We start from the raw sequence: 22,208 nt of genomic DNA, 5'->3' as shown, positions 1-22,208 counted from the left end.
AATCACCTGCATACAAATATGATATCAAAAGCAGGAGCTGTGAGAGCACCAATGCCCAATGCAGGATATTGGAAATGCATTTGAAATTAAAAGACCAGCAACTTAAAACAATATATATATATATATATATATATATATATATATATATATATACACATATATAAACTGTTATATCAAAACTTCATGGTAACTGCAAAATGAAAATCTACAATAGATTCACACACAAAAAAGAAAACAGAATCCAAACACAACACTAAACTTAGTCATCAAATCGAAAGAAAAGAGAACAAAAGAGAAAGGGAAGAATAAAGACCTACGAAAACAAATCCAAAACAATGAAGAAAATGGAAACAGGAACATACATATCAATAATTACCTTAAATGTAAATGGATAAATGCTCCAACCAAAAGACATAGACTGGCTGAATGGATACAAAAACAAGACATATATATATATATATAATCTGCTGTCTACAAGAGACCTACTTCAGATCTATGGACACATACAGACTTCAAGTGAGGGGATGGAAAAATATTCCATGCAAATGGAAATCAAACGAAAGCTAGAGTAACAATACTCATATCAGACAAAATAGACTTTTGATTTTTATTGGAGTATAATTGCTTTATAATGTTGTATTAGTTTCTGCTGTAAAATGAAGTGAATCAGCTATATGTATACATATATCCCCTCCCTTTTGGACCTCCTTCCCACCCCCATATCCCACCAATCTAGGTCATCACAGAGCACCAAGCTGAGCTCCCTGTGCTATACAGCAGGTTCCCACAACCTATCTATTTTACACATGGTAGTGTATGCATGTCAATCTTAATCTCCCAATTCATCACACCCTCTCCTTCCACCCCTGTGTCCACATGTCTGTTCTCTATGTCTGCATCTCTATTCATGCCCTGCAAATAGGTTCATCTGTAACATTTTTCTAGATTCCACATATATGCATTAATATACGACATTTGTTTTTCTCTTTCAGACTTACTTCACTCTGTATGACACACTCTAGGTCCATCCATAAATCTACAAATGACCGAATTTCGTTCATTTTTATTGCTGAGTAAAATTCTATTGTATATATGTACCACATCTTCATTATCATTTCATCTGTGGATGGATATTTAGGTTGTTTTGCTATTGTACTGGCTGTTGTGAATAGTGCTGGCTATTGTAAATAGTGCTGCAATGAACACTGGGGTACATGTGTTTTTGAATTATGATTTTCTCTGGGTATATGCCCAGTAGTGGGATTGCTGGGTCATATGGTAGTGCTATTTTTAGTTTTTTAAGGAAATCCATACTGTTCTCCATAACGGCTGTAACAATTTACATACACACAAACACAGCTAGTGGGATCCCTTTATTCCACACATTTTCCAGCATTTATTGTTTGCAGATTTTTCATGATGGCCATTTGGACAAGTGTGAGGTGATACCTCATGGGAGATTTGATTGAATTTTTCTAATAATTAGTGACATTGAGCATCTTTTCATGTGCCTCTTGGTCATCTGTAGTCTTCTTGGGAGAAATTTCTATTTAGGTTTTCCATCCATTTTTTAATTAGGTTATTTGTTTTTTTAATATTGAGTTGCATGAATTCTTTGTATATCTTGGAGATTAATTCTTTGAAAGCTGCCTCATTTTCAAATATTTTCTCCCATTCTGAGGGTTGTCTTGTCATCCTATTTATGGTTTCCTTTGTTATGCAAAAGCTTTTAATTTAATTAGGCCATATTTCTGTACTTTTGTGCTTATTTTCGTTACTCTAGGAAGTGGTAACAAAAGGAACCTTGAGAAAGAAAAATGGAGTTGGACAAATCAGGCTCCCTGATTTCAGACTATAATACAAAACTACAGTAATCAAGAGAGTATGGTACTGTCATAAAAACAGAAATATAGATCAGTGGTACAGGATAGAAAGCTCAGAGATATACCCACACAACTATGGTCACCAAATCTATGACAAAGGAGGCAAGAATATACAATGGAGAAAAGATAGTCTCTTCAATAAGTTGTGCTGGGGAAACTGGACACCTATATGTAAAAGAATGAAATTAGAACACTACCTAATACCATACACAAAAATAAACTCACAATGGATTAAAGACCTAATATAAGGAGAGAGCATAAAGATGGTTGCAGAGTAAGACATGGAGATCACCTTCCTCCCCACTGGTACATCATAACTACATCTACATGTCAAACTGCTCCTATAGAACACCTACTGAATGCTGGCAGAAGAACTCAGACCTCCCAAAAGGCAAGAAACTCCCTAAGTATCTGCGTAGGGCAAAAAAAAAGAGAAAAAAAACAGACAAAAGAATAGGGATGGGACCTGCACCAGTGGAAGGGAGCTGTGAAGGATGAAAGGTTTCCACACACTAGGAAGCCCCTTCACGGGCAGAGATTATGAGGGGCAGAGGGCATAGCTTTGGAGCCATTGAGGAGAGTGAAGTAACATGGGTGCAGAGGGCAAAGCAGAGAGATTCCCACACAGAGGATCAGTGCCGACCAGCACTCACCAGCTTGAGAGGCTTGTCGGCTCACCCGCCGGGGTGGGTCAGGGCTGGGAGTTGAGGCTTGGGCTTCAGTCGGATCGCAGGAAGAAGAAAGGTGTTGGTGGCCTGAACACAGCCTGAAGAGGGCTAATGCACCATGGCTAGCCAGAAGGGACTACAGGAACAGGTTGGGAACTGCCAAAAAGGCAAGAGACATTTTCTTCCCTCTTTGTTTCCTGCTGTGCGAGGAGAGGGGATTAAGAGCACTGCTTAAAGGACCTCCAGAGACAGTTGTGAGCTGCGGCTATCAGCACAAACCCTAGAGAGGGGCATGAGACTCTAAGGCTGCTACTGCAGCCACCAAGAAGCCTGTGTGCAAGCACAGGTCACTATCCCCACCTCCACTCCTGGGAGCCTGTGCAGCCCACCACTGCCAGTGTCCCGTGATCCAGGGACAATTTCCCCAGGAGAATGCATGGCGAGCCTCAGGGTGGTGCAACATCACACAGGCCTCTGCTACTGCAGGCTCGCCCCGCATCCGTACCCCTCCCTCCTGCCGGCCTGAGTGAGCCAGAACCCACGAATCAGCTGCTCCTTTAATCCCGCCCTATCTAGGTGATGAACAGACAGCCTCAGGTGACCTACAAGCAGAGGCGGATCCAAATCCAAAGCTGAAACCCTGGAGCTGTGCGAAAAAAGAAGAGAAAGGGAAATTTCTCCCAGCAGCCCCAGGAGCAGCAGATTAAATCTCCACAATCAACTTGATGTACTCTGCATCTGTGGAACACCTGAATAGACAACGAATCATTCCAAATTGAGGAGGTGGACTTTGGGACCAAAGATATATTATTTTCTCCACTTTTTCTCCTTTTGTGAGTGTGTATGTGTCTGCTTCAGTGTGTGATTTAGTCTGTATAGCTTTGCTTTCACCTTTTGTCCTACGGCTCTGTCTGTCCATTGTTTTTTTTTAATTTTTAAAATTTATTTCTTAATAACTATTTTTAATTTATTTTAATAAATTTATTTTATTTTATTGTATCCTCTTTATTTCTTCCTTTCTATTTTTTCCCTGTTTTATTCTGAGCTGTATGGATGAAAGGCTCTTGGTACTCCAGCCATGAGTTAGGGCTGTGCCTCTGAGGTGGGAGCGCAAATTTCAGGGCACTGGTCCACAAGAGACCTCCCAGCTCCATGGAATATCAAAGGACAAAAATCTCCCAGAGATATCCATCTCAACACCAAGACGCAGCTTCACTCAATAACCAGCAAGCTACAGTGCCAGACACCTTATGACAAAAACTAGCAAGAAAGGAACACAGCCACATCCGTTAGCAGAGAGGCTGCCTAAAATCATAATAAGGCCACAGACACGCCAAAACACACCAACAGACATGACCCTGCCAACCAGAAAGACAAGATCCAGCCTCATCCACCACAACACAGGCACTAGTCCCCTCCACCAGGAAGCCTACACAACCCACTGAACCAACCTTAGCCACCGGGGAGAGGCACCAAAAACAACGGGAACTGCGAACTTGCAGCCTACAAAAAGGAGACCCCAAACACCGTAAGTTAAGCCAAATAAGAAGACAGAAAAACACACAGCAGACGAAGGAGCAAGGTAAAAACCCACCAGACCTAATAAATGAAGAGGAAATAGCAGTCTACCTGAAAAAGAATTCAGAATAATGATAGTAAAGATGATGCAAAATCTTGGAAATAGAATAAATAAAACAAAAGTTTAACAAGGACAAAGAAGAACTAAAGAGCAAACAAACAATGATGAAAAACACAATAAACGAAATTAAAAATTCTCTAGAAGTGATCAACGGCAGAATAACTGAGGCAGAAGGACGGATAAGTGACCTGGAAGATACAATAGTGGAAATAACTACTGCAGAGCAGAATAAAGAAAAAAAGAATCAAAAGAAATGAGTACAGTCTCAGGGAACTCCGGGAAAACATTAAATGCACCATCATTTGATTTATAGCGGTCCCAGAAGAAGAAGAGAAAAAGAAAGGGACTGAAAAAATATTTGAAGAGAATATAGTTGAAAACTTCCCTAATATGGGAAAGGAAATAGTTAATCAAGTTCAGGAAGCACAGAGAGTCCCATAGATGATAAATCCAAGGAGAAACATGCAAAACACATATTAATCAAACTATCAAAAATTAAAACCAAAGAAAACATATTAAAAGCAGCAAGGGAAAAACAACAAACAACACACAAGGGAATGCCCATAAGGTTAACAGCTGATCTTTCAGCAGAAACTCTGCAATCCAGAAGGGACTGGCAGGACATATTTAAAGTGATGAAGGAGAAAAACCTACAACCAAGATTACTCTACCCAGAAAGGATCTCATTCAGATTTGATGGAGAAATTAAAACCTTTACAGACAGGCAAAAGCGAAAAGTTCAGCACCACCAAACCAGTCTTACAGAAAATGCTAAAGGACTTCTCTAGGCAGGAAACACAAGAGAAGGTAAAGTCCTGCAATAGCAAACCCAAAACAATTAAGAAAATGGGAGTAGGAACATACATATTGATAATTACCTTAAATGTAAATGGATTAAATGCTCCCACCAAAAGACAGAGACTAGCTGAATGGATACAGAAACAAGACCCGTGTATATGCTGTCCACAAGAGACCCACTTTAGACCTAGGAACAGATACAGACTGAAAGTGAGGGGATGGGAAATGATATTCCATGCAAATGGAAACCAAAAGAAAACTGGAGTAGCAATTCTCATATCACACAAAATTGACTTTAAAATAAAGACTATTACAAGAGACAAAGAAGGACACTACATAATGATCAAGGGATTGATCCAAGAAGACGATACAACAATTGTAAATATTTATGCACCCAACATAGGAGCTCCTCAATACATAAAGCAAATACTAACAGAAATAAAAGATGAAATCGACAACAACACAATCATAGTAGGGGATTATAACACCCCACTTTCACCAATGGACAGATCATCCAAAATGAAAATAAATAAGGAAACACAAGCTTTAAATGATATATTAAACAACATAGAATTAATTGATATTTATGGGACATTCCATCCAAAAACAACGGAATACACATTCTTCTCAAGAGTTCATGGAATATTCTCCAGGATAGATCATATCTAGGTCACAAATCAATCCTTGGTAAACTTAAGAAAATTGAAATCATATCAAGTATCTTTTCTGACCACAATGCTATGAGACTAGACATCAATTAGAGGAAAAGATCTGTAAAAAATAAAAACACATGGAGGCTAAACAATACACTACTTAATAACCAAGTGATCACTGAAGAAATCAGAGAAGAAATCAAAAAATACCTAGAAAAAAATGACAATGGAGACACGACGACCCAAAACCTATGGGATGCAGCAAAAGCAGCTCTAAGAGGGAAGTTTATAGCAATACAATCCTACCTTAAGAAACAGGAATTATCCCAAATAAACAATGAAACTTTGCACCTAGAGCAACTAGAGAAAGAAGAACAAAAAACCCACAAAATTGGGCTTTCCTTGTGGCACAGTGCTTGAGAGTCCACCTGCCGATCCAGGGGACACTGGTTCGTGCCATGGTCTGGGAAGATCCCACATTCCATGGAACGTTTGGGCCCATGAGCCATGGCCACTGAGCCTTTGCCTCTGGAGCCTCTGCTCTGCAATGGGAGAGGCCACAACAGTGAGAGGCCCACGTACTGGAAAAAAATAAATAAATAAAAAAGAAGAAGGATAGAAATCATAAAAATCAGATTAGAAAGAAATGAAAAAGAAATGAAGGAAATGATAGCAAATATAAATGAAACTAAAAGCTTGTTCTTTGAGAAGATAAACAAAATTGATAAACCATTAGCCAGACTCATCAAGAAATAAAGGGAGAAGACTCAAATCAATAGAATTAGAAATGAAAAAAGAGAAGTAACAATTTACACTGCAGAAATACAAAGGATCATGAGAGATTACTTCAAGCAACTCTATGCCAATAAAATGGACAACCTGGAAGAAATGGGCAGCTTCTTAAAAATACACAACCTGCCAAGACTGAACCAGGAAGAAATGGAAAATATGAACAGACCAATCACAAGCACTGAAATTGAAACTGTGATAAAAATCGTGCAAGAAACAAAAGCCCAGGGCCAGATGGCTTCACAGACAAATTCTTTCACACATCTAGAGAAGAGCTAACTCCTATATTCACACATCTAGAGAAGAGCTAACACCTATATTTCTCAAATTCTTCCAAAAAATAGCAGAGGGAGGAACACTCCCAAATGCATTGTATGAGGCCACCATCACCCTGATACCAAAACCAGACACAGATGTCACAAAGAAAGGAATCAACAGGCCAGTGTCACTGATTAACATGGATGCAAAAATCCTCAACAAAATACTAGCAAACAGAATCCAACAGCAGATTAAAAGGATCATACACCATGATCAAGTGGTGTTTATTCCAGGAATGCAAGGATTCTCAAAACACATAATTCAAACAATGTGATACATCATATTAACAAATTGAAGGAGAAAAACCATATGATCATCATAATCTTTTCAGAGAAATAGTACGAAGAAATTCTACACTCATTTATGTGGAAAACACAGCAGAAACTAGGCATAGAGAGAACTTTCCTCAACATAACAAAGGCCATATATGACAAACCCACAGCCAATATCGTCCTCTGTGGTGAAAAACTGAAACCATTTCCACTAATATCAGTAACAAGACAAGCCTCCCACTCTTAACATTATTATTCAACATAGTTTTGGAAGTTTAGCCATGGCAATCGGAGAAGAAACAGAAATAAAAGGAATCAAAATCAGAAAAGAAGTAAAGCTGTCACTGTTTGCAGATGACATGATAGTATACATAGAGCATCCTAAAGATGCTACCAGAAAACTACTAGAGCTAATCAATGAATTTGGGAAAGTAGCAGGATACAAAATTAATGCACAGAAATCTCTGGCATTCCTATACACTAATGATGAAAAATCTGAAAGCGAAATCAAGAAAACACTCCCATTTACCACTGCAACAAAAAGAATAAAATATCTAGGAATAAACCTACCTAAGGAGACAAAAGACCTGTATGCAGAAAATTATAAGACACTGATGAAAGAAATTAAAGATGATACAAATAGATGGAGAGATATACCATGTTCTTACATTGGAAGAATCAACATTGTGAAAATGACTCTACTACTCAAAGCAATCTACAGATTCAATGCAATCCCTATCAAACTACCACTGGCATTTTTCACAGAAGTAGAACAAAAAATGTCACAATTTGTATGGAAACACAAAAGACCCCGAATAGTCAAAGCAATCTTGCGAAAGAAAAATGGAATTGGAGGAATCAGGCTCCCTGACTTCAGACTATACTACAAAGCTACAGCAATCAAGACAGCATTGTACTGGCACAAAAACAGATATATAGATCAATGGAACAGAATAGAAAGCCCAGAGATAAATCCATGCACATATGATCAACTTATCTTTGATAAAGGAGGCAAGAATATACAGTGGAGAAAAGACAGACTCTTCAATAAGTGGTGCTGGGAACACTGGAAAGGTACATGTAAAAGTATGAATCTAGAACACTCTCTAACACCATACACAAAAATAAACTCAAAATGGATTAAAGACCTAAGTGTTAGGTCAGACACTATCAAACTCTTGGAGGAAAACATAGGCAGAACACTCTATGACATAAATCACAGCAATATCCATTTTGACTCACCTCTAGAAAAATGGAAATAAAAAAAATAATAAACAAATGGGACCTAATGAAACTTGAAAGCATTTGCACAGCAAAGGAAACTATAAACAAGACTGAAAAACAACCCTCAGAATGGGAGAAAATATTTGTAAATGAAGCAGCTGAGGAAGGATTAGTCTCCAAAATTTACAAGCATCTCATGCAGCTCAATAACAAAAAAACAAACTACCTATCCAAAATGGGCAGAGGACCTAAACAGACATTTCTCCAAAGAAGATTTACAGATTGTCAAAAGACACGTGAAGAAATGCTCAACATCTTTAATCATTAGAGAAATGCAAATCAAAACTACAATTAGATATCATGTCACACCAGTCAGAATGGCCATCATCAAAAAATGTAGAAACAATAAATGCTAGAGAGGGTGTGGAGAAAAGGAAACACTCTTGCACTGTTGGTGGGAATGTAAATTTATACAGCCACTATGGAGAACAGTATGGAGGTTCCTTAAAAATCTAAAAATAGAATTACCTTATGACCCAGCAATCCCATTACTGGGCATATACCCTGAGAAAATCATAATTCAAAAAGAGTTATGCTCCAAAATGTTCATTGCAGCTCTATTTACAATAGCCAGGAATTGGAAGCAACCTAAGTGTCCATCAACAGACAAATGGATAAAGAAGATGTGGCACATATATACAATGGAATATTACTCAGCCATAAAATGAAACAAAATTGAGTTATTTGTAGTGAGGTGGTTGGACCTAGAGTCTGTAATCCAGAGTGAAGTAAGTAAGAAAGAGAAACACAAGTACTGTATGCTAACACATATATATGGAATCTAAGAAAAAATTTAAGAAAGGTCATAAAGAACCTAGTGGCAAGACAGGAATAAAGACACAGATGTACTTGTGAATGGACTTGTGGATATGGGGAGGGTGAAGAGTAAGCTGTGACAAAGTGAGAGAGTGGCGTGGACATATATGCACTACCAAACGTAAAATAGATAGCTAGTGGGAAATAGCCGCATAGCACAGGGAGATCAGCTCAGTGCTCTGTGACCACCTAGAGGGTTGGGATAGGGAGGGTGGGAGGGAGGGAGATGCAAGAGGGAAGAGTTATGGGAACATATGTATATGTATAACTGATTCACTTTGTTATATAGCAGAATCTAACACACCAATTTAAAGCAACTATACTCCTATAAAGATGTTAAAAAGAAAAAAAAAAGAAAAAGACCTAATCTAAGACCAGACACTATAAAACTGTTATAGGAAAAACAATCTTTGACATACATCTTAGCAAGATCTTTTTTGACTCAGACAAAATTGACTTTAATTTAAAGACTGTAACAACAGACAAAGAAGGACACTACATAATGATCAAGCGATCAATGCAAGAAGAAGTTATAATGATTGTAAATATATATGCACCCAACATAGGAGCAACTCAATATGTAAGGCAAATACTAACAGCCATAAAAGGAGAAATCAACAGTAACACAATAATGGTGTGGGACTTTAAAACACCACTTTCATCAAAGTAAAGTTGATCCAGAGAGAACATCAATAATGTAACACAGGCCTTAATGACACATTAGTCCAGATGGACTAATTGATATTTATAGAGCATTCCATCCAAAACCAGCACAATACGCATTCTTATCAAGTGCACATGGATCATTCTCCACGATAGATCACATGCTGGGCCACAAACAGAGCCTCAGTGAATTCAAGAAAATTGAAATCATATCAAGCATCTTTTCCGACCACAATACTATGAGATTAGAAATCAACTACAAGAAAAAAACTGTAACAAACACAAACACATGGAAGCTAAACAATATGTTGCTAAACAACCAAAGGATCACTGAAGAAATCAAAAAGGAAATCAAGAAATACCTAGAAACAAATGACAATGAAAATATGATGACCCAAAACCTATTGGATGTAGTAAAAGCAGTTCTAAGAGGGAAGTTTGTAGCAATACACTGGTATCTCAAGAAACAAGAAAAATCTCAAATAAACAACCTAACCTTACACCTAAAGCAACTAGAGAAAAAGAACAAACAAAATCCAAAGTGAGTAGAAGGAAAGAAATCCTAAAGATCAGAGCAGAAATAAATGAAATAAAAATGAAGAAAAGAGTAGGAAAGAGCAATGAAACTAAAATCTGGTTCTTTGAGAAGATAAACAAATCTGATAAACCTTTAGCCAGACTCATCAAGAAAAAAAGGTAGTGTACTCAAATGAACAAAATTAGAAATTAAAAAGGAGAAGTTACAACTGACACTGCAGAAACACAAGGGATCATAAGAGAGTAATACAAGCAACTATTTGACAATAAAATGGACAACCTGGGAGAAATGGACAAATTCTTAGAAAAGTACAACCTTCCAAGATTGAACCAGGAAGAAATAGAAAATATGAACAGACCAATCACCAGTAATGAAATTGAAACTGTGATTAAAATCTTCCAGCAAACAAAAGTCCAGGACAGATGGCTTCAGAGGCAAATTCTATCAAACAATTGGAGAAGAGCTAACACCTATCCCTCTCAAACTCTTCAAATAAATTTCAGCGAGAGGAACACTTTCAAGTTCATTCTACAAGGCTACCATCACCCTGAAACAAAAACAAGACAGAGATATCACACTAAAAGAAAATTATAGGCTAATATCACTGATGAAGCTAGATGCAAATATCCTCAACAAAATACTTGTAAACCAAATCCAGCAACATATTGAAAGGATCATACACCATGATCAAGTGTATTTATCCTAGGGAATGCAAGGATTCTTCAATATATGCAACTCAATCAATGTGATACACCATATTAACAAATTGAAGAATAAAAACCATATGATCTTCTCAATAGATTCAGAAAAAGCCTTTGACAAAATTCAAGACCGATTTATGATAAAAACTCTCCAGAAAGTGGGCATAGAGGGAACCTACCTCAACATAATAAAGGCCATATATGACAAAAATACAGCTAACACCATACTCAACTGAAAACATTTCCTCTAAGATCAGAAACAAGACAAGGATGTCCACTCTTGCCACTTTTATTCAACATAGTTTTGGAAGTCTTAGCCATAGCAATCAGAGAAGAAACAGAAATAAAAGAAATTGAAGCTGGAAAAGAAGAAGTAAAACTGTCTCTGCAGATGTCATGATACTATAAATAAGAAATCTTAAAAATGCTACCTCCAAACTAGTAGAACTCACCAATGAATTCAGTAAAGTTGAAGGATATGAAATTAATACAAATAAATCTGTTGCATTTCAATAGACTAAGAACAAAAGATTAGAAAGAGAAATTAAAGAAACAATTCCATTTACCATCACATTAAGAAGAATAAAATACCTAGAAATAAACCTACCTAAGGAGACAGAAGACCTGTACTCCTAAAGTGATAAGAAGCTGTTGAAAGAAATCAAAGATGAAACAAAGAGATGGAAAGATATACCATGTTCTTTGATTGGAAGAGTCAACATTTTGAGTCAAGTTACTACCCAAGGCAATCTACAGATTCAATGCAATCCCTGTCAAATTGCCAATGACATTTTTCACAGAACTAGAAGAAAAACTCTCAGTTTGTATGGAGACACAAAAGACCCTGAATAGCCAAAATATCTTGAGAAAGAAAAACGGAGCTGGTGTAATCAGGCTCCCTGACTTCAGACTATGATACAAATCTACAGTCATCAAAACAGGCACAAAAACAGAAATATGGATCAATGGAGCAGGATAGAGAGCCCAGAAATAAACCCACACACCTATGGTAAATTAATCTACAACAAATGTAGTAAGAGTATACAATGGAGAAAATACATTTTCTGCAATAAGTGGTGCTGGCAAAACTGGAGAGCTAAATGCAAAAAAGTGAAATTAGAACTTTCCTTAACAGCATACACAAAAATAGACTCAAAATGAATTAAAGACCTAAATGTAAGACCAGAAACTATAAAACTTTTAGAGCAAAACATAGGCAGAACATTCTTTGACATAAGTTGCAGCAATACAGCAATATCTTTTTGGATCTGTCTCCTAAAGTAATGAAAATGAAAACAAAAATAACAAATGGGACCTAATTAAACTCAAAATCTTTTACACAACAAAGGAAACCATAAACAAGGCAAAAAGACAACCCACAGAATGGGAGAAAATATTTGCCAATAATTTGACTGACAAAGGATTAGTCTCCAAAATATACAAACAGCTCATGCAGCTCAATATCAAAAACAAACAAACAAAAACAACACAATCAAAAAATGAGCAGAACACCTAAACAGACATTTCTCAATAACAGACATACAGATGGTCAAGAGGCAAATGAAGAGATGCTCAACATCAGTAATTATTAGAGAATTGCAAGTCAAAACTAATACAATGAGATAACCCCTCACACCAGTCAGAATTGATATCAACAAAAACGTAAGAACAATAAATTCTAGAGAGGGTGTAGAGAAAAGGGGACACTCCTACACTGTTCATGGGAATGTAAATTGGTACAGCCACAATGGAAAACAGTATGTAGTTCCTTTAAAATACTAAAAATCGAGCTACTATATGATCCAGCAATCCCACTCCTGGGCATGTATCTGGAGGAAAACATAGTTTGAAAGGAAATATGCACCCCAGTGTTCATTTCAGCACTGTTTACAATAGCCAAGACATAGAAGAAACCTACTTAAATGTCCATCAACAGATGAATGGATAAAGAAGATGTAGGACATATATACAATGGAATATTACTCAGCCATTAAAAAGAATGAAATAATGCCATTTGCAGCAACATGGATGAACCTGGAGATTATCATACTAAGTGAAGTATTTCAGAGGAAGTCAAATATCATATGATATTGCTTATATTTGGAATCTAAAAAATAAAAGAGATACAATGAATTTAGTTACAAAAGAGAAACAGATTCACAGACTTAGAGAATGAATTTATGGTTACCATCAGGGAAGGGCAGCAGTGGATGGATAGGTTGGGAGTTTAGGTTTGACATGTACACACTGCTATTTTTAAAATAGGTAACCAACAAGGACCTATTGTATAGCACAGGGAACTCTGTTCAATATTCTGTAATAACCTAAATAAGAAAAGAATTTGAAAAAGTATAGATACATGTATATGTATAACAGAATCAGTTTGATGTACACCTGAAACTAACACAACATTATTAATCAAATATAAAATAAAAATTTAATAAATACATAAATAAAATAATAAAATGCATAAACTTTAAAAAATTGATTTCTAGAAATCAAGCAAATATGTGTTAATTTTTCAGACTCTGGGTACACGGTGATAATAATAATATTAATAAAAATAATACTAATCATGTTAAGATTGTATTGAGCACTGGTGTATCAGACACTAAGCACTTCACATACATTATCATATTTAATCCTCAAAACAATAACAGTACTCCAAGTAAAATTATTTTTTCTATTTTTCAGATAAATGAATTGAGATTTAAAGTATGAAAATAAATTGCCCAAATTCACAAAACCAGTACCTGTGAGAACTAGGATTTAAATTTAAGTGATCTGAACCTAAGCTCTGTGTTGTGAACTACTGTTTATTATTGACATTTAATTAACTTTTGGATCAGAAGTTGGTTCAAAAGATGCCTATTTTTCCCCTATATTCCATGGCCAGACTCAAATATGTGCATCTGCTACCATTATTTTTATGCAGTCATATAATAACTTCACTCTTGACCCCCCCATCTTGGAAGTAAATTATAATAGAGCTCGGTGTTCACTGTTTACATCTACTCATGTCTGAGAATCTCAGAGTGGGCAAACTATAAACTAAGGTAGTTCTATCTGTAAGACAGACTACATTTGTTGTAGGTGCTCCATCTGGGCAATATCATTCCTACTGCTCTAATACCACCTAATCCACTAAGGAAGAAACTGGACAACAAATGTCTCCTGTTCTCTCATTGCAACCTAAGCTTCAGTTTCATGGCAAAGGAAACAACTGACCTTTGTCCCAAGGATGGCAAGTTCACACCCTGGTATATTCAGGGATATCAGATAGTTCTATAAATCAAGTCCAGCTTTAGCACGAACAGTAGCTCACATTACTCACTCCTGGTATAGAGTGTAACCTAGTAAATCAATTCATTCATGCACAAATGCATGTTTTCATCACAGAATTTGAGCACCTAGTGAATGCATTTGAATTCTGATTCTTGGATCAGTTATCCACTTTTCCTTACTCATCAGTTTCTTCATTTGTAAAACGGGCATAATGATAGTTACATCAAAGGGAATTGTGAAGATTACATGAGATAATATAAAATGTTTTAAATGGTTACTGAATAGATAGTAAAAAGTTAGTTAATGTTACTTATGATATCAACACCACTATTAGTCATTGCTACATGCTAGGCACTATTGCCATGTGCTGGAGACAGAGTTGTAAACAAGAAAATCATAGCCCACTATTTTATGAAATTTAGAATCTAGTCCACAAAGACTACATACATTGAAGCCAATCACAAACTGCCTAACTTTTTCCCCAATTTTTACCTCCTACTAGCTGGATTACTACTTAGAAAATCCAAACCTTAGACTTCACCACCAAGTTTTGCCACTAGCATTGCCTGGGGGACCACAGGGCTCCCTTTCTACCTATCTTCCTCCCCTATGTCCATCCTAAATTAATATGGTAGCAACAGGTAGTGTTTCTAAATAAGGAGATAGAAAATATAGCCCTATACCAAGAGTATTAATGAATTGTTTATTTGGGAGCCAGATCCCAAGGCCCTGCTATATGATCATATTTAATTCCAATATTCAAACTGAGGTCTTCCAGAACTGTATCAATAATAATTTGTGACAAGAGTAAATCAGACCTTTCACTTCCTCTGTTAAGGCCTGACTACAAAGAAGCTGTTAGAAAAAGTTCAGGTAATCCTATTTCTAGTACAGGGGACGGAAGATGCCAAAGAAGAACTAATTACAACAGAACAGCTAGAAGAAAGAGAAAACAACTTTATATATACCTCCTTTTGAAACTGATTAGAGTCATTTTGAGAAAGACTTGGTTTCAGACTCTTATGTCCGTGAATGAGGATTTCCTTTCCTTGTTCTGCTGTTCCTGCTTCTCCCAGAAGAGTATACCTGTTATATTTTGGAGACTGGTTAAAATATACAACACAGAGGTTCCAGAATTAAAGTTCCAAGAATATGATTATTAATGAATAAACACAATCTATACATAAATAAAATTATTATAACTGTTAATGTGTGAAGGGCATTAGAGTTCATCAAAGAAGTTCAAGAAAATATGAAACTTCTTTTTACCCTTTTTTATAAGTCTCCACTGAGCTAAGGAGTGAGGCATATTTCTCAAGCTAAAAATATTCAGAATGTCTTCAGTTAAAAGAGCTCAAAAAATGTAACAGAACAAAAACTTACATTTAACGACATTTAAACCATATTTATTTTATAACCATATTGCACCTTTAGAGATTTTGAGTGATACTTTTGAAACTGAGTATATATCCCAATTTTGATGACAGAATTAGATCACCATTAAAAAATAATTTTGATTCTTTTTTCAAGAAGAAAAAATGGAATTACAAACCACAAACTAATTAAAAATTCATTATATTTAGGTGGAAGGAAAAAACAGTGTAGGAGGAGATAGCGATGAAAGCTAGACTTATCTGAATGTATCCTGCACTATACATTCAACTGTAGAACCAAGTAAATGTTTTACATAATCTTTTAAAAATATTAAAAAGGGAAAATAATTGAAAACAAACTGGGTTACAGCCAAGATGAAGTAATAGAGATCAGATTTAAATTCTCCCCTGAAACAAACAAATAAAAAACTATAGGAAACAAGGATGTGCAAAATGCTGTAAATCAAGCAATGTAGGAGAGTGAAGCCAGAAAAATGGGCAGCTAAAGAGATAAGCCATGAAATTGTCTCAGCTAATTGCCTTGAGAGAGCCCCCATGCTCTGATGCAGGGTGAGGAAGCCTGGAATAAAATGCGTCAATTAACAATGATAAAGCAGTCCATCCTGGAGTGACATCAGCAAAGATGGCAGAATAGGAAGTGTCCATCCCTTGACCTCTACAGAAACACTGGTTATTAGCTATCCATAGATGAGAATGCCTTTTGAGTGTTCCAAACTCCAGGAGAGAGATGACAGCACTCTAGTAGAACACTAAAAAATGAGAAAAATGCATCCAAAGAGGTTAAGAAAAAAGATTTACTTTTTTCACATTGTTCTTCCCCCAAATCAGCACAGTACATCTAAGGATATATACAGTTTGCAAATTCTCTGTGGAGCAAAAGATAAACTGAAGTGGACACTGAACTTTGCCAGCATTTGGGAAAATGCCTCTGAGGCCCATTACTGTGGCACCTCATGCAGAACACTGAAGTAATTAGTACAGGTAGACTACCTGGGGACACCTAGATAAAAACTAAAAGGGGCAGGGGATCCCAGGAGTAAACATGCACAGATCTTAGAAGTAGCCCTGCAATCCCTGACAGCTGGGTGGCAAGATATTGCCTCCTTCACTTAACTCTCCCCTCCCCCCACCTTCTTCCCCTCTGGCAACCACCACCTTGTTTTCTGTATCTATGAATGTTTCTGCTTGGTTATGTTTGTTCATTTGTTTTGTTTTTTAGATTCCACATATAAGTGAAATCATACACTGTTTGTCTTTCTTCATCTGTCTTATTTCTCTTACCCTAATACCCTCTAGGTTCATCCATGTTGCCACAAATGACAAGATTTTATTCTTTTTAATGGATAAGCAATATTCCATTATATATATATATATATATATATATATATATATTCCATTGTATATAATGCTGCAATATATATATATATATATATATATATATATTATTGTATATAATGCTGCAATGAACATTGGTGTGCATATATCTTTTTGTATTCGTGTTTTATTTTTCAGATAAATACCCAGAAGTGGAATTTCTGGATCATATGGTTGTTCTATTTTTAATATTTTTTAGGAATCTCCATACTGTATTTCATAGTGGCTGCACCAATTTACAGTCCCGCCATCAGTGCTAAAGGATTTCCTTTTCTCCATATCATCACCAACACTTGTTATTTATTGTCTTTTTGATAATAGCCATTCTGACAGGTGTGAGGTGATATCTCATTGCAGTTTTGATTTAGATTTCCCTGATGATTAGTGATGTTGAGCATCTTTTTCATGGACCTATTGGCCATCTGTTTGTCTTTGGAAAAATGTCTATTCAGGCCCTCTGCCCATTTTTTTAATTGGGCTGTTTGTTTTATGATGCTGACTTGCATGAGTTCTTTGCATATTTTGGATATTAACCCCTTGTCAGATATACCATTTTGTTTGGTATAGTCCTATTTATTTTGTTATAATCTTCTAGTTTTATTTCCTTGTTGTCAGAAAAGACACTTGAAAATGAATTCCATGTTCTTAAATTTGTTGACATGTTTTTATTATCTAGCATGTGATCTATCCTTGAGAATATTTCATGGGCACTTGAAAAGAAGGTGTATTCTACTACTCTTGTGTGGGATGTTCTGTATATATTTGTTATTGAAGTTTCCTACTTTTCTTGTATTGCTGTCACTCTCTCTCTTCAGGTGTGTCACTGTTTGCTATATATATATGTGCTTTGATGTTGAGTACATATATATTTATAATTGTCATATCTTCTTGTTGAATTTACCCTTTTGTCACTATGTAATAAACTTCTTTGTATCTGTGACAGTTTTTTTACTTAATGTCTATATTTGCTGATATAAGTAAAACCACCCCATATCTCTTTTGGTTAAGAGTTGCAATATATATTTCCATCCTTCCACTTCCAGCCTATATGTGTCCTTAAATCTAAGGTGGGTCTTTTATAGACAACATATAGTTTGGTCTTTTTTTTACACATTGAGCCACTCTATGTCTTTTGATTGGTGAGTTTAACCCATTTACATTTAAAATAATTATTGATAGTTAAGGACTTACTATTGACATTTTGTTAATTATTTTCCATCTGCTTTGTAGTTCTCTTATTCTTCTTTTGCTGTCTTTATTTGTGGTTTGACAATTTTTTGTAGTGATATGATTTGATTCTCTTCTCTTTGTCTTTTGTGTATTTGTTATAGTATTTTTTCTTCGTTGTTACCATGAAACTTGCGCCAAATATCTTATAGTTATAATAGACTATTTTACGCTCATAACAACTCACCTTCAATTACCATAGAAAGCTCTACACATTTGCTCTTGTCCCCACACTCCGTATTACTGATGTTAGAGTTTAATTATTTTTATATAGTGTATCCATTAACAAATTTTTGTGGTTATAGTTATTCTTAATACTCTTGTATTTTAATTTTGTACTAGTAATAAAAGTGATTTACATACAGCCATTACAGTATTATGATATTCTCTGTTTGTCTATGTTTTTACCTTTACCAGTGAAATTTATACATTCATATGCTTTCATTTTTCTGCTTAGTGTCTCTTCATTTTAATTTGAAGAACTCCCTTTAGCATTTCTTTTAGGGCAGGTATGGTGGTGACAAACTCCATCAATTTTTGTTTATTTAGGAAAGGTATTTGTCTCTCCTTCTGATTTTGAAGAACAGTTTTGCCATCCACAGTATGCTTCTTTGGTCATAATTTTCCTTTTGGTACTTTGAATACATTATCCCACTCTCTCCTGGCCTGCAAGATTTCTGCTGAGAAAAAGTATATATTCTTATAGTGGCCCTCCTAAATCTGTGATGAGTCACTTTTCTCTTGCTACTTTCAAAATTCTCTTTGTCTTTGACTTTTGAAAATTTAATTATAATGTGTCTTATATAGACATCTTCAGGTTTAACATATTTGGGCGTTCATCTGAATCTGAATGTCCATTTATCTCTCAATATTTGTATATTTCAGCCATTATTTCTTTAAATAAGCCTCTATCCTTTATCTACTTCTGGTACCCCTCTCATGCATATATTTTTTACTTGATGGCTTCCAATAAAGCCCATAGACTTTCTTCACTCTTTTTTATTCTTTTTTTCTCTTTGTTCCTCTGATTATGTAATTTAAAAGAAACTGGCTTCAAGTTCACTAAGTCTTTTATTTCTTGAATGAATTTCATTTTTTGTTTACAACTTTATTGGAGTATAATTGCTTTACAATGGTGTGCTAGTTTCTGCTTTATAACAAAGTGAATCAGTTATACATACACATATGTTCCCATATATCTTCCCTCTTGCGTCTCCCTCTCTCCCACCCTCCCTATCCCACCCCTCTAGGTGGTCACAAAGAACCGAGCTGATCTCCCTGTGCTATGTGGCTGCTTCCCACTACCTATCTATTTTACATTTGGTAGTGTATATATGTCCATGCCACTCTCTCGCTTTGTCACAGCTTATCCTTCCCCCGCCCCATATCCTCAAGTCCATTCTCTAGTAGGTCTGTGTCTTTATTCATGTTTTACCTCTAGGTTCTTCATGAAATTTTTTCCCTTAAATTCCATATACATGTGTTAGCATACGGTATTTGTCTTTCTCTTTCTGACTTACTTCACTCTGTATGACAGACTCTAGGTCCATCCACCTCATTACAAATAGCTCAATTTCGTTTCTTTTTATGGCTGAGTAATATTCCATTGTATATATGTGCCACATCTTCTTTTATCAGAATGGGAGAAAATATTTGCAAATGAAGCAACTGACAAAGGATTAATCTCCAAAATTTATAAGCAGCTCATGCAGCTCAATAACAAAAAACAAACAACCCAATCCAAAAATGAGCAGAAGACCTAAATAGACATTTCTCCAAAGACAACATACACACTGCCAACAAACACCTGAAAGAATGCTCAACATCATTAATCATTAGAGAAATGCAAATCAAAACTACAATGAGAGCTTCCCTGGTGGCGCAGTGGTTGGGAGTTTGCCTGCCGATGCAGGGGGCATGGGTTCATGCCCCGGTCCTGGAAGATCCCGTGTGCCGCGGGGTGGCTGGGCCTGTGTGCCATGGCCACTGGGCCTGCGCAATTGGAGCCTGTGCTCCACGGTGGTGGGGAGGGGTGCAGCGGTGGGAGGCCCACATACCACAAAAAAAAAAAAACTACAATGAGATATCATCTCACACCAGTCAGAATGGCCATCACCAAAAATTCTAGAAACAATAAATGCGGGAGAGGGTGTGCAGAAAAGGGAACACTCTTGCACTGCTGGTGGGAATGTGCATTGGTACAGCCACTATGGAGAACAGTATGGAGGTTCCTTAAAAAACTACAAATAGATCTACAATATGACCCAGCAATCCCACTACTGGGCATATACCCTGAGAAAACCATAATTCAAAAAGAGTCATGTACCAAAATGTTCACTGCAGCTCTATTTACAATAGCCGAGAGATGGAAACAACCTAAGTGTCCATCATCAGATGAATGGATAAAGAAGATGTGGCACATATATACAATGAAATATTACTCAGCCATAAAAAGAAATGAAATTCAGTTGTTTGTAATGAATTTGATATTGAAGCTTGGTATTGAATTCTTCTCTTCAGTAATTATATTATTCAGCTCTTGGATTTCTGTGGGTTTTTTCCCCATGCTTTCTTTTCTTTGTAGAAATTTTCATTTTGTTCATGTGTTGTTTTTCCTGTGTTCTCTTTTAGTTCACTAAACTTATTTAAGTTGACTATTTTGAATTATTTGTCAGGTTGTTCATTGATCTCCATTTCTGTAGGATTATTTGTTGGAGTTTTATTAGTTTCCTTTGGCAATATCACGTTTCCCTGATTCTTTGTGATCCTTGCATACTTGAGTTGGCATTTGAACATTTGAAGATGTGGTCACCTCTTCTAGTCTAACAGGCTGACTTCAGCAGAACAAGTTAGTTATTAATCAGCAGAGACTTGGATTCTGAGAATGCCAACTGGCTCTGTCCATAGGCAGGAAGTGCATTCTTCCAGGGTCTGCTAGTAGCTGAGAACGGCTGCCAGTTTCTGCAGATGAGCTGGGCCTGTTACTGAGATCTGTGGTCAGATGTTGACTTCTAACAACAACCTCGCCTAACCACAGAACAGTGCCACATAGACCTGCCCAAAAGCAGAGGCTCCCAGTAGCGTAGCCCAACACTGAGTCACCACCAGCAGCTTTATTCAACAGTGGTCCCTGTAGAGTGACCCACGAAACTGAAGAGACAAGCCAGTCAGCTACACCCAAATTTGGAACCAAGCCTACCACACCTGCCTGACCATGGAGCCCCACCAGTGGCATCACAAAACCATAGACCCTGCCAGTTACCCCATGCAACTGTAAAGCCCAACAATCCCCACTTGACTACAGAAACCAGCCAGTAGGCTCTTACCATCCATAATTACCTACCCATTCGTGGAGATCTATTAGTGGCCACACGTGACCAGGAAGCCCATGCAGCCAACTCACCTAACTCTGAAGTCCTGCTTTCAGTCCCTGAGTGACAGCATAATCCTGCCAACAACCCTGATATATCATGGAGCACTGTTAGGAAAGGATAAAATCACTCCTTTTGAGAGTATGGCTGTATGTAAATCACTTTTATTACTAGTACAAAATTAAAATACAAGAGTATTAAGAATAACTATAACCACAAAAATTTGTTAATGGATACACTATATAAAAATAATTAAACTCTAACATCAGTAATACGGAGTGTGGGGACAAGAGCAAATGTGTAGAGCTTTCTATGGTAATTGAAGGTGAGTTGTTATGAGCGTAAAATAGTCTATTATAACTATAAGATATTTGGCGCAAGTTTCATGGTAACAACGAAGAAAAAATACTATAACAAATACACAAAAGACAAAGAGAAGAGAATCAAATCATATCACTACAAAAAATTGTCAAACCACAAATAAAGACAGCAAAAGAAGAATAAGAGAACTACAAAGCAGATGGAAAATAATTAA

Source organism: Phocoena phocoena, chromosome X, assembly GCF_963924675.1.
Source record: "Phocoena phocoena chromosome X, mPhoPho1.1, whole genome shotgun sequence".
NCBI lineage: Eukaryota > Metazoa > Chordata > Mammalia > Artiodactyla > Phocoenidae > Phocoena > Phocoena phocoena.
The sequence above is the reverse complement of the archived record's forward strand: the minus strand, read 5'-3'. Positions refer to the sequence as shown.